The following is a 14,638-nucleotide window of genomic DNA, read 5'->3' as shown; positions in this document are numbered from 1 at the left end:
GGAAGTTAAATTAGGACACTTTTTCTTCGCCCTCAAAAAAAAAAACTTCCTTTTCTTTGGGACAAACTTTAAAAAGGGATTAATTGATGGACTAAAAAGGAACTAAAAAATGTTAAAGTTTTGGCGGTTTTTTTTTTTCAAATTCCAAAAGTGGAAGTGATCGATCGACTCATATTATCTGAAAAAAAAATATGTTTTTATTCTATGACTTGGTAGGTCACTTTATCAAAATCATGAAATAACGAAAATTTTAAGAGAATCATTTTTTTCAATTTTTGGCTAATATTTCTACAGTAGTGGTCAATAAACAGATTTTCCTACAAAGTAAAAGTTTGGTTACTTTTTTTAAATTGAATTGGAAATAAAATCTCATACTTCTATTAGCTCTAAAAATCAGAAATATTGATTTTGTTATAGCTAGGGAGTGTTCCTATTTGCAAGAGACTCTTCGCTTCAATTTATTTATTTTTTTTCAATTTTTGGCTAATATTTCTATAGTAGGGGTCCATACAACAGGTTTTCCTACAAAGTAAAAATTTGGTTATTTTTTTAAATTGAATTTGAAATAAAATCTCATTCTTCTATTAGCTCTAAAAATCAGAAATCTTGATTTTGTTATAGCTTAGGGAGTGTTCCTATTTGCAAGAGACTCTTCGCTTCAATTTATTTTGGATATGGGAGTCATAAACGCGAAACTTCTCATTACTTGTTCAAGTCAATGCCAACAAAAGTATAATGGAAAGTAAAGCCTAATTCAAGTGTGGCTCAGTCAGACCGTTTCTTATTCTTATGAAAAAAAATGCATTGCTGTTTATGGGTCTCCTTCGTTATCGGTTTAAATTAGACATTTTTGCAAATTGTTTTGCAATAAGGAAATCAAATTTTTTTTAGGCTCTAACTCTTGATAATAAAAAGCTCCAAAAAATCCAATAAGAATTCACTGATTATTTTCACAATATATTTTATTTTTTATTATTATTTTGTACATTTTTCCCACATTAATTTAGCTTTGTATTGTACCTTTTTTTTGTTTTATTTTCTGCGAATTTCCATCATTCATCTGGCAACAATATAACTACTTAAACTCTTATTAAAACCCCACCCCGTATGTTTTTTTTTTAATGGAGACCAAAAAAAGGATTATAACCTTAAAATTCCTTCACCCAACTAATATACTTACAAGAATGACAACAACAATAAAAACTAAGAGTGAAGAAAAAAGGAAATAGTTTTATTAACAAAAAAGATAACATACGCACAGTTAAATGAAAAAAAAAATTGAAATAATTTTTTACAATAACAATGGGCTGCTAAAATATATATGTTTTAAAATTTTTATTATTTTTTCGTTTAATTCTTTTTTTTTTTTTTGGATATTGTAAGCAAAAAAAACAAACAACAAAAAATCTCTCCATATCTTGTATTTTTTTATAAATATTTTTTGTATACTAAACGAAATGAAACAAAATAACTGTGAAATTTTCTTTTCTATATATATATATATATTTTTTTTTTTAATTTTCAAATTTATACAATTTTTTTTTTAATTTTTTCTATTTTTTTTTTCTACAGAAAAATATTTTACTCTATTTTCTTATTTTATACCAAAGATACGAATTATATTCGTAGTAAAAAATGTAATTGTTTAAGTGAACAAAAAACAAAAAAAAATATTTAATAAACAACAATAAAAAAGAACTGTTTTATTTATTAGTTTTTATTTTCATTTAAGTTTAGTTTTACTCATAATTTAAACACACAAATCAAAATTTAATTTTTTTATATAAATTTATTATAAATGTATTTTAAGGTTTTTTTCTTTGATTTTTTAAGTTATCCTAAGTTCTAGATTTTGGAATTAGTTTTTTTTTTAATTTTTTTTTCAATTCTATAAAACTTGTATTAAATTTGTAAAACAATTGTGATTCTACACTATTTCTTATTACAAAAATAAAAAAACAAACACAAAGAAAATAAAATAAATAATCATGCAAAAGAAGAAGAAGAAGAAGAAAATATGAGACGACTGCGCACATGATATGAACAAATTTAAGAACCAACTTATTATTAACAAACAAATACATTTAATTTACACATTTTTTTGTCTCTTAACAAACTCGAATTGCACAATAATCTTCTATAATATACATAAAAAGTACATATTTTAAAATTAAATTCTATATATAGAAAATACAATTTAAAAAACAAAAACAAGTTCAAAAGGCCCCCCCCCTTTCATTTTCCCTTGTGTAAAATAAAATCATCTCTATATAAATATCAACAACAAAAGAAAATTATCTTCATATATTATTTTTGTCTTATACATTATATAATTATACTATACATATAACATTTATTGCTATTATAATTTTTTTTACCTTATAGTTCTACTGTTTATATACAAATATATGTTTACTTTAATTTTAAATATTTTTTCTACAATATTTATAACGAATTTTTTTTTTATTTATTTTATACTAAACTTTTAATACTACAACAAAAAAATATATATACATACATAAACATAAAAAAAAAAACAAAATCCAACAAAGCAAACAAAATATCATTGCTAAATCTCTATACAAAACAAACCACAGCAACAGTAATAAAAAAAGAATCAATATAATTTTAATTTATATATAAAAAACAACAAAATCATATTGTATTTAAAACAAAATTATATTTCTATAAATGTGTAACTATAAAGAAAAAAATAAAAAAAAATACATAAAAACACAATAAACGTATTTTCAAAAAACAAAAAACGGAACAGCAAATATTATTTTATTTATTTATTTTTTTTTTAATGTTAATGCTTTTAATTGCAGTGTATATTAAACCATTTAATGTATTGTTTTTTTTTTTTCTGAAGTTCCTGTTGAATTTTTTAACTTTTGTGCAAAAATGACAAATGTTATATTCCTCCAGTTTATTAAATTTTGAAAACAAAATTTATAATTTAGTCAGTTCAACATCCTTTATGAGGATTCATTTGACGTATATGCCACGAAATTAGTTATTTAAATTTACCGGGTTTACTAAATTCGCTAAACTGTATACGTACTACAAAGGAAATTTCATGGTTGAAGCAAGACCTATCTATTCAAAAGTAGCCTTTTTCGGAACTGATGTAAGACTTGATTTTAATTTTAAAAATGTTATTTTAGAACGTCATTCAGGGTTCATAGGAGTTTTTTTTAACATTTTAAAAAAATTAAAGTTTAAATTTTAAACTCCACCAGCTGTGCAGATGCGGCTACCTCTATTATTGTGCTACATCAAATGTTTTTTGTTCTCAATTTCATTTTATATTTCATTTTAATAGATCACCGAGAGGAGAGTTCTAGGTTTGTGAAAACAAATAATATAGACTAAAAAGGGATTACTACGCTTGTTACATCCGTAAATTTGAGTACGTGACTCTTATATGAGGGCATAAAAAGGGTCATAATTTTCTTATTATAAAAATTTCATGTTGATTTCAATTCAATATACAAAATTTTGAAAAAAAAAAAAAATAGAAGAAGAAAGTATATCTACGGTATATGTATATCTACCATCTTGCGGAGAGCGACCATCGGCTGTTATGGCGGCCCACACCATCACCATTGCCGGCGCTTGAGTTTTGGCGGCCATCTGAAGGTGCACATTTTCAGCTGACCTCTTTGACAAGTAAACACGATCATTTCGTTTGTTTACAAACTGCTGGACAACGAATGTTTTCTCATCGGAGAAACCCAAATTCGGCAGTTCACCACTTTCGACCAAGCGAACAAATCTTTAGCTCTATTTTCTTTCTGTTGCACTTTTTGGAATGTTAATGGCTTTACTCCGAGCCCATTTTTCAATATTTGCCGAATGGAATATTGCGATATATGTTCAGCTCACGAGCCATTTTTCGGCCACCGCTATGCGGATTTCTATGAAGTCGCTTCTCTACTTTTCGAACCAATTCTGATGTTGCTGTTTCCTTTCGTCAACTTGCTTGAGGTATCACGGTAACGAACGATGGTACGATACACAAAAGATTTATTCACAAAAATAAATGAGTGGAGTGGAATAATTTTAAAAGCTTTCTGACGAGTGGCTTAGAAATGAGTTTTTTTCATCTCATCCTGTAAGGCAATTCCTCAAAGGCTATCACACATTTTATCTGCTTGAATTTATCTTATTATGGACCATTATTTTACGTTAATTTAGCAATTGAATCGAAGGTGTTTTCTGAAAAATAGGGTGCTGTCTCCAAATTCAATTTTAAAAATTAGCAACTTCAATCGGCTGTACCCATAATTCTGTAGGCAAAAGAGGGATAGAACTGGCAGGGTTTCTGCTTTTAAATTTTCCAATCATAGCTGTGGCTCTGCCAGACTGCTTGTACGTGCTGTCAAATTTGGCCTCTAGGATTTTGCACTTTTAATTGCATTCTCGACTTTCACTGTTTATTGCATTTTTTCTACGCATTCTATGAGTTCAAAACTGTGGTCGTAGTAGGAGCCTGCCTACCACCCACTGATAACGTTTGTAGCCTTCAATATTTTTTAGACAGCCTGTTGATGATTGAGATTTCGATTGATGCGTGTGTGTGGAATTCCGTGCAATGCTGCTATAATTCTAAGGTTGATAATTCGCAATTGCTGGGCTACAGTCGTCGGCTACTGCCATCGAAGTGATATCGTCCTCTGAGCTGCATTCGTGTCTTGTCTCGGTAGCGGATAACAGGACCCATTTTGAAGGCTTTGGGAACGATATAAGTTGCTACCGACTGTTTGACGACATTTCAACATTTCCATTGAGATTTTGGGTTAACGTATTGAAAGACCTAGCGCTTGGGTAGTGATGTATTACTTTAACATCGTCAAGCATGTCTAAGATCCCTAAAGAGTGTCTAATATAATGTCTTATTTTGATATTCAAAGAAAAATCAGTTTTGTTTTTGAACAGAATATTCGGAAAAGAAATTTTATAATAAAGACAAATAACCACCATAAGGTCACTTTTTGGAACTCATAATGTTTATGACGTTTTGCATAATCAAATCGAAAAGTGTCTTTTCTATGTCCTTGATAGTCTTACACATTTTATCTCTGTTGGAGTAGAATTTATTTTTCGTGTGGCTACAATCAAATAGATCGCAATGTGTTAAATAACTGGGATCACCTCCGTTCCAGAAACTAGCTCCATAAAAAAGAATGGTTTCGCTGCCTGCATGACACATAGAGTAGTCTGGTTGGATCTTAAGGTACTTCAGATCCATTCCATCTAACTCAGGTCATAAAAAATCATTGATTATATCGCGATGTCGCAATTAATTTACCGTAACTACCTTATTTTCGAGTGACCTCGTTGAACCATGAACCAAACTGTCACACCTTTAGGATGGTGAGACTTTTCATCAACAACAAGTATTTGCTTGAAACAATTTGGTTTGGAGGTGGAATTTCTATAGAATTTCGTAGCATTTCCGAGCATATCAAGAAGCAAATCAATCATCAAAGACATGACGCTGTTGATGATCGACCAACTTGTGTTGACTGAACTTTATACCCAAGTCCTCGTGCAAAATGCAATGTTTTTTCGAGATCTCCAGAGAACAATTAGGAATGATCAAATTTTGGTTTTCTTTAACACTGTGGGCTTTAGCAAGAGTAGTCATTCTTAAGGGTCCATATTTCTTAACGAATCATCCGTATAATGTAAGCACCTATTTTTAAGTATTTTGAAGTTTTTCCTTACATTTTTCAACGGAATTGAGAATTTTTGCAATATGTAATTATCAATTTTGTAAAAAGTTGGATTCTGATATATCATGACATCCTATTAGTAATAAATCCCATGACAAAGGATTTGTGAAAATTTCGTGACAAAGACTTGGAGGAATTGAAATGACAGCGGGGGGAAAACTCATTTGTGATGCACACAGATAGATGTCATGGCAAATCAACATTTAAAATCAAATTTATTTTGAACTTTTTGTTATAAAATTTGAGATTAGCAATATTTTACTGAGACATGGCCGTTAAAACATAAAAATTGTGTTTTCGCTTGTTCTTGATGTAAACATTTGCATTTAAATTAATTTAAGAAAAATAATATTTTATATATTCGATTATTTGAATTTCGATTATTTGCAATTTGGAAATTCAAAACAATTTTATTTCTAATAAATATTGAATATCTCAATAATTCGTAAAAAAAAAACTGGAACTGACTGGATCATTGCCGTGACGAATTATTATTTTTTCTTTATTTAATTTAATAATAATTGATATTTTGCTACAGTAAATAAAACATATTTTTGAATAAATTTTGGATTTTTTTGTTACATAATTTTTTCTCATAACTTTTTTAAGATTTATTTTTATTGTAAATTTTATATTTTTTTAACTTTTTTTATTTTTAATTTGAAATCTTTTAGGATTTTTAAGAATTATTTTTTTTTAAACATTTGTTATTATTTCAGAAATATACGAAACTTCTTATGTTTTATATATTTTAAGCCTTTTGTAGATTTCTTTATTTTTGTGTATAATTTCAAAATAAATAAATTATAATAGTTGCAATAAATGAAATTTGTTTTAAACAATTTTAATTAAAGAAATATATAAATAGAAATAATAAATAAAAAAAAAAACAAGAAAATTAAACATAATGTGAAATTTAACCCCAACGGCAAACTTAAAGAAATTTTGAGACAAAAATAACCTAAATTACAAATAATAACCACTTGACAAAAATAAAATAAAAATTTAAAACAAAATAACGTATATATTTATATAAATGTCTAGTCGTATTTTCAGTATTATTAAATAATAATTCCAACTAAAATAAAACAAAACAAATATACAAAAAACAAAACATAAAAAATACAAAAAAAAAAAAAAAAAACAATTCCAGAACAAATGAAAGAACCTACTCAATAAAAAAAAACATATGCAGTTTCCTTTAAACTGCATAAATAATAATAATAAAAAATTAAATAAAAACTTTAAAATAAAAAAAAAAAAAATAATAAAAATTAAAAAAAAACAAACAATAAAATATCCCACTCCCCCCACAAAAACCAACCAAACAAATGGAACTTTTTAGAAACATTTTTTAACTAAAACAAAACAATAAAAAAATTGAAAAATATAATGATTTTTGTTTTTCATAAATGTTTACAAAAAAAGAAAAGAAAAAAATGTAACAAAAAAATGGTAAACAAAGGAAGAAAACAAAAAACAACATCAATAAATCTAAATAAAAAAATAATAACGTATAAATGTCTGTTTTTTTAGCCCTTAAGTTTACAATAAAAAAAAAATAATAAAGTAAAACAACAAGAAACACAAGAACAAGAAACAACCAACCAACCAACAAAAATATAGCTATATTATATCCTTAATGTGTATGTATGCATAAAAACTTATAAATGTGTAAAACTACAAAAATTAAATGAAAAAGTCTTTAATAAAAATCATTTAAAAATTATTAAAAAAAAAACATTATGAAAACTTTTTAATTTTTTTTTTGAGTCTGAGAGGTTAAAAGGGCCACAATTGGAGGCAAGGCATCTATCTTCCAAGTGCCATTTTAATTTTAATGGGGAATCTATCAATTCTTTCGAAATGCCTTGATAGATAGAATACAGTTTCCACTCCCTCCATAATAGGACGATGTCTATGGCCCTTTGGTAAGTATATTTAACATATTTTTCTAAAAATTATTTCTAACCACTTTTAAAATTTTAGAAAGACAAAGGAACTCGTTGGCTTTTCTGAATTACCCCAAGGCACACCTCAAGCATTGGGATGACAACGCCACAATTAAAAGTTCTCGTTATGTGGGAGAAATTGCAATGCTGCTATGATTCTGCGTTGGAGAAAGAACTCAGGGTGATAATTCGCAATTGCTGAGCTACAGTCTTCGGCTACTGCCATCAAAGTGATATCGTCCTCTGAGCTGCATCCGTGTCTTGTCTCGGTAGAGGATAACAGGACCCATTTTGAAGGCTTTGGGAACGATATAAGTTGCTACCGACTGTTTGACGACATTTCAACATTTCCATTGAGATTTCGGGTGAACGTACTGAAACATATTTCCCTAAAAAATATTTCTAACCACTTTTAAAATTTTAGAAAGACGAAGGAACTCGTTGGCTTTTGTGAATTACCCCAAGGCACACCTCAGCCATGGGATGACAACACTACAATTAAAAGTTCTCGTTATGTGGGGGAAATTTTATACTCGAAATGCCTGCTCCGAGTACATTTGGTCTATGCAAGTATGGAGAAAAGTTTCCCAGTACCGCATCGAACACAGATCATGTCCGTCGAGATGCAGTGGATGGTATGCGTTGCATTAGGGTATTTGTTCTACACTCAACTGGACTAAGGTTGCTGCCTTCGTCGTTAGCATCAGGGTGTGGGAACGTGAGACTTCCCTGTAACATCCTTGATATTAAAATATGCTACATTGCTGCCCAATGCCCTCAAGAATTCACTGTTCCAGCAGTTCAAATGTGATGATCTGCGCGACAACGTGAATAGCTGTGATCCATCATATACCTCATATTCGTTTGGTATTGGACAGTAAGAACATTCAACATGGTCTTTGTATTCCATTCTGGCCATGATCAAAGAGGCAAAGACAATGGCCCTGTAAGAATTAGAGGAGAATATGTCATCTTGCCTGATATCGTATTTATGATAGCAACTGTAATGGCTTATCCTGGCAATTATTAATTTTCCAAATCTCAGGTCACCTCCACTACCAACGTACGCAGGAGGAGGCCTTTATTGAATGAATCCAAAAAAATGTCGGAAATATCATCAAATTTTAGAATAAGTTTAGCTTTGTTCGAATTGGTTACCTTTGGTACGAATTGTGGCATTCAAACGGCCAATGGAACCGTCACACGCTGCTCGAATGTTGCTCTGCGGTATTTTGGCCCATTCCCGGCGAAGCGCTTGCCTGAGGTGATCGACACTTTGGTATTTTTTAGCGCCAACCTTGCTTTTCAAAATGCTGCAGACACAATAGTCCAACGGATTGGTATCCGGAGATTTTGATAACCATTCTGCGCTGGAAATGAAGCGAGGAACCTCATTTTGTAACCATACTTGGGTGGCGCGTGCTGAGTGCGATGGTGCTGAGTCCTGTTGGAATGTCCAAGGTCTGTGGCCAAAATGTTTGCGTGCCCTCCAGAATATTTTCGCGATAATATTCGATATTTATTCTGATGCCACGGTCGATTAATACGAGCGGAGTGCGACTATCGGCTGTTATGGCGGCCCACACCATCACCATGGCCGGCGCTTGAGTTCTGGTGGCCAACCGAAGTTGACATTTTCAGCTGTCCTCTTTTGCAAGTAAACACGATTATTTTGTTTGTTTACAAACTGCTGGACAATGAATGTTTTCTCATCGGAGAAAACCAAATTCGACAGTTCAGCACTTTCGGCCAAACGAAGCAACTCTTTACCTCTTTTGAGTCTATTTTCTTTCTGTTGCGGTGTAAGTTCTTGCACTCTATGCAATTTCAATGGCTTTACCCCGAGCCCATTTTTCAATATTTGCCGAATGGAATATTGCGGTATGTTCAGCTCAGGGGCCATTTTTCGGCCACTGCGACGTGGGTTTCGATCAAGTCGCTTCTTTACTTTTCGAACCATTTCTGCTGATGTTGCTGTTTTCTTCCGTCCACTTCCTTGATGTCGGGCTACGCTACCAGTATCACGGTAACGAGCGATGTTACGAGACACAAAAGATTTATTCACATTTAAATGCTGGAGTGCTCTAACGATAGCCACATGTGGTTTTCCAGCCAAATATCTTGAATCCCATTACGAATAACTTATTTTCTGGAAAAAAAATTGAATATTTTTTGTATTTTTGTATTTAATTTTTTTTAAATTAATACAAGATTTTATTTACATCGATGTCAATACTATTTTCGAAATACACAAAATATTAAATGGATGCATTTCAACCAGTTCGTATACATTTGCACCATTAACATCTTATGATGTGGAGAGAAGCTTTTCAGCATATAAAATGGTATTTTCGGAAAATTCACAAAAACTTACAATGAGTAGTTTTGAAAAAAAAAAATCATGGTAGGGTAAGTGTGCCTAAGTTCGACATGTCCCAGTAGTCGGCAGTTTTGAAATTTAAACTTAAATAACTAAGAATAGAATTGACCAAATTATGAAATAATTGCAAAAAACTTTAATAGTGTTCTCTGCTCTCTTTCTTTAAAAAAGAAAAAAATCACCTCCGATCATTTATTACGATCGAATAACGGTTTTCGTCAGTGAGTGTCTTCCAACGAGTGCGATAGTGATTGTTTGTAATCGATTTATGTAAATTAAATTTAATACTGTTGGAATCAGAAATATTTTATAATAGTAAATAACAGTCTAAAGATCACATTATAACTTGAAAACATACAAATCAAGCATTTTTCTGTTATATTATCTAATGCCGAAATTAGGAACAGAAAAAAAGAGAGTCGGCAGGGGGTGCCGATTACTAGAAAAATATCATTTTTGACCAATTTCACCAAAACTTAGAAAAGTATTAAAAAATAAACTACTCAAATATAAAAATATTTTTGAGTGGGCAGTTGATTTATTTCTGCTTTCTGACCAACTTTTCTAAATTAAGTAGGTTTTTTAAATCAGCTATTTGACTTTTTAGATAGCGGTGGCATTTTTGAAAAGAAATTTTGGCTATCTAAAGGGAAAAGATCAATTCACAAATTCCAAATATGAGAAAGGTGATTTTTTCTTTTTATACCCTCCACCATAGTATGGAAGGTATATATAGTTTGTCATTCCGTTTGTAACACCTCGAAATATATATTTTAGACCCCACAAAGTATATATATTCTTGATCAGCATAAAATTCTATGTCGATTTATCAATGTCCGTCCGTCTATCCGTCTGTCCGTCTGTGTAAATCACTCTAGCTTCCCAACAAAATGAAGTAGGTTGATAAAATTTTACTCAAATGTGTACTATGTCTGCAGGACTTTTGGTATTGAAAATGGGCCATGTAGGTCCACGTCTTCGATATTCCGTATTTTGATGATTTTAGCGTCATTATTTACCGGAATTGTTTCAAATTTGGTATTTGAAATAAAAATGGGCCATGTAGGTCGACGTCTTTGTATAACCAACATGTAACGATACCCCCGATATTCGGTATTTTGATGATTTTAGCGGCATTATTTACCGGAATTGTTTCACATTTTGCATTTGAAGTTCATAATGGATGCTACAGCCTATCACAGAAAGTTGTCTGTGCAGGTCCACACCTTCGTATAGCCCCCATATAACGGTACCCCCCCCCCCTATCTTCGGTATTTTCATGATTGTAGCGACATTATTTACCGGAATTGTTTCAAATTTCGCATTTGAAGTTCGTGAAGCTCGATATCACAGCCTATGACAGAAAATTGCCTGTGCATTATAAACAGATTTTTTCAAGTTTCGCATTTGAATATTGTAATAGCTCGTGACAAAAGTTGCCTATGCAGGTCCACATCGCACTATGTCGCGAGTTCATACAAACGGCGGCCAAAAATAGAAAGAGTTGTCGTAGGTGGATGAAATTTTGTACAGATGCTTATTATTGGGCTAAAAAGCAAATTACAAAATTTGGATAGATTGGACCAAAATTCGGTATACCTCCCATATATAGGGTCTTCCAAATTTCACTCTTTTAGCCTATAAAATCGTTAATATTCAACCAAATTTGATGAAAATTGGCATGTAACTTCTAATTGGGCCTATAAAACAGTTGACAAAAAATTGGATTGATCGGACCATGATTTGGTATACCTCCCATACAATGGGTCTTGAAAAATTCTCTCTTTTGGGATATAAAAACGAATGTATTAACCCAAATTCGACGAAAATCTGCAGTTTACTTCTAATTTGGGCTATAAAACAAGTGACAAAAAATTGAATTGATCGGACCATGATTTGGTATACCTCCCATACAATGGGGCTTGAAAATTTCGATTTGTTGGCCTATGAAATCGTTTGTATTCAACCATATTAAATGAATATTTGCAGTTTACTTCTTATTTAGTGAAATATTAAAATTGTCTGTAGGTTTACGTTTCAGAGTATTTTATATTACAAAACCCTCTTTTCAATAAAACACGTTTTATTCGTATTTAATTTTTATTAATAACATAAGCTTTGAAATACACACTGCAATCATCAGATTCATCTTCTGAACATATTTCCGGAATATTTAAGTTATTTTCTTCACAAATATATGATTTAATGTCTTCCATGTTATAATTTCGGGCCAATATATTATGACTGTTCAAGGATATTACAGGGTCCGATTGTAGTATCAAATACTGAATTAAATCCCTATTTGACTCGACTCTACCACATTTTCGGGTGTGTTTCAAACGGTTGCTCCTAATTATTTTATGGCATGACTCGATAGCCTCTTCCGAAAGCAGTCCAAGAGGGGATGTACTGTACCTTACATATCCAATGCCATGAACTAAAATTTTATGCACCGTGACTGGCATGTAATACCAAGAGTATAAGTCGATGTAAAGTTGCCATGTATCTTGAAGAAGCTTATGAAATAAATTTATATTTATAAATCTCCCACAAGACAAAATCCGCAAAATGAGGGAAAAATTGTAAATTAATCTTCTGTCGACCCCGGTAATATCTGCCGCTACTTCAATGTTTGAAAAAAAAACGTCGGGCTGTATTTCCATCATTTGATGTCCCGTAGCCCGGTTTTATTTTGTCGACAAGAAGACCTAGATTTGTTTTTAATGCTCTTCGTATCCTGATTTTATTTTCATTCACTAATATTGTGTTTCTACTATCAATTCGCCATGTCTTGACAGGTAGTTTATATGCAATATGAACAATGCACTCAAAAAACTTAATCCAGGCGTGTAAACTAGATATACCGTTCCTATAACACTCTTCGTTGACTTCTCTTTGGTATATAGATTCATCATTCATTTGTGAAGGCTTGGCGCCACATAAAACACAGGTTGCACAACTTTTATTGCCATACAATACATTTAATACAGCTCCGTCAATCATTGTTAGTTTAATGCGATGAGAAATCATAATTTCATAACTGTTATCAATGTATACACAAGCATCCAAATCTGCTATTTCTTTCTCCATGTTTTCTTTGACTTCATTTATAGTCTGTGAATTTTCCTTTGTAAAAAGTATTTTAATAGGTCTACATAGCCTTGAAGATGAGTGCCTGTCGTTCTGCCACAAGACATTTTCGTTTGTATCATCTAAAATACGCAAGGGCACAAATGAAGAAACGAACATAAATTCATCTGTTGCGTCTTCGTTTCGAAATTTTTGTCCGTTTCCTTTACATTCGAAAATCTTTTTGCAGCTGTTGTTATGATGTCCGCCGAAGTAGATGCAACAAGTTCACCTACACGTCGCCTTTTTGTTCTACATGAACTTTCCTCAAAGTTAATGCGTGGTCGACCTCTTGATGTAGACTTATCAGGTTCCTAAATATTTAAAAGTTTTTAAATAATTGGTTTAATAAAAATAATCTTCAAATGTACCGAATCAAATTTAAACGTATCCATAAGAAACCAATCTTTTAAGACCATTTCTACTTTATCCCTCTTACGATAGTATTTTTTCCACGTAGAAGACAATTTGTAGCAAATATTTTTAACCTTTATGTGTTCTTCGCCCGTCATTTTCCTTCCAATTCGATCCTCAATAAATTCTTTAAGTTTTGCCAGAACATATGACATACTTTGATCCTTTACTTCTAACCATTCCAAAAATATGTCACAGTTTTTTAAAGAGGTGGTCACTAAAAAAAGCAAATAACTCTTAGGACCGCAGGTTTCCGCAGCTAATTTTTTTATAGGTTAAAAATACATACTTTTCACAACTAAAATCAACAAAAATGTAGACTAAACTTTTTTAACCTTTTTTTTCTACTCCACTAATTTCAAGATTTGCTTTACAAAATAGATGAACTAAGTACAACAGGTGTTTGTAACTGTAAACACCATATGATCACTATTTACACCCAAACAAAGGTGAAGCCAAGTTTTTGACATCCCAAGTAACTAAAATAAACACTTTTTTTATAACCGTTACTTTTAATATTCAAATTTTTGAACATATGAAAAAAGTGTCAATTTTCCGAAAAAAATAGAAAAATGCCGATTGCCAAAAACTATCAGATTTGAACCCTCGTACAGGCAAAACTACTTGACGTATCACTACCAAAATTCATATTATTCCTAACTGGAATGTTTTCTATCAATTCTCATCAATAAATTTGTGCTCTTATGTACTTGGTTTTTACCATTTTTGGCCGCGGTCGTGACACTGTGCATCGTCGTATAGACTCTAATATATGGCTACATTAGGTATTTTCAAGATTTTAACAGATTTTTAAGGGATTTTATTTTTTTGAATATTGTTAAATTTGTACCAAATGGTGGAGGGTATTCAAAGTTCGGCCCGGCCGAACTTACAGCTTTTTTACTTGTTTCTATTAAATCTAATTTTTATTTTAACTGAAAATTCACACGTTACTGAAGGTAACCATACTATTCTGGATTTTCTACCTGTATTTGGTTTAGAATGATAATTAAATAAAACGC

At 31.1% G+C, this 14,638-nt stretch overlaps 1 long non-coding RNA gene across 1 annotated transcript; it reads right to left on the bottom strand.

Moving 5' to 3' along the window:
• Positions 1-13,176: 13,176 nt before the first annotated feature.
• On the bottom strand, positions 13,177-14,359 carry LOC131802130 (uncharacterized). The gene is made up of 3 exons (XR_009342052.1): positions 13,906-14,359; positions 13,574-13,833; positions 13,177-13,516 (listed from the first exon to the last, which is right to left on the bottom strand). It is a non-coding gene; the product is annotated as an uncharacterized LOC131802130 (long non-coding RNA).
• Positions 14,360-14,638: the final 279 nt, after the last annotated feature.

Source organism: Musca domestica, unplaced genomic scaffold, assembly GCF_030504385.1.
Source record: "Musca domestica strain aabys unplaced genomic scaffold, Musca_domestica.polishedcontigs.V.1.1 2, whole genome shotgun sequence".
Lineage (NCBI taxonomy): Eukaryota > Metazoa > Arthropoda > Insecta > Diptera > Muscidae > Musca > Musca domestica.
Note: the sequence above shows the minus strand (reverse complement) of the source record. Positions and strands in the feature narration are given on the sequence as shown.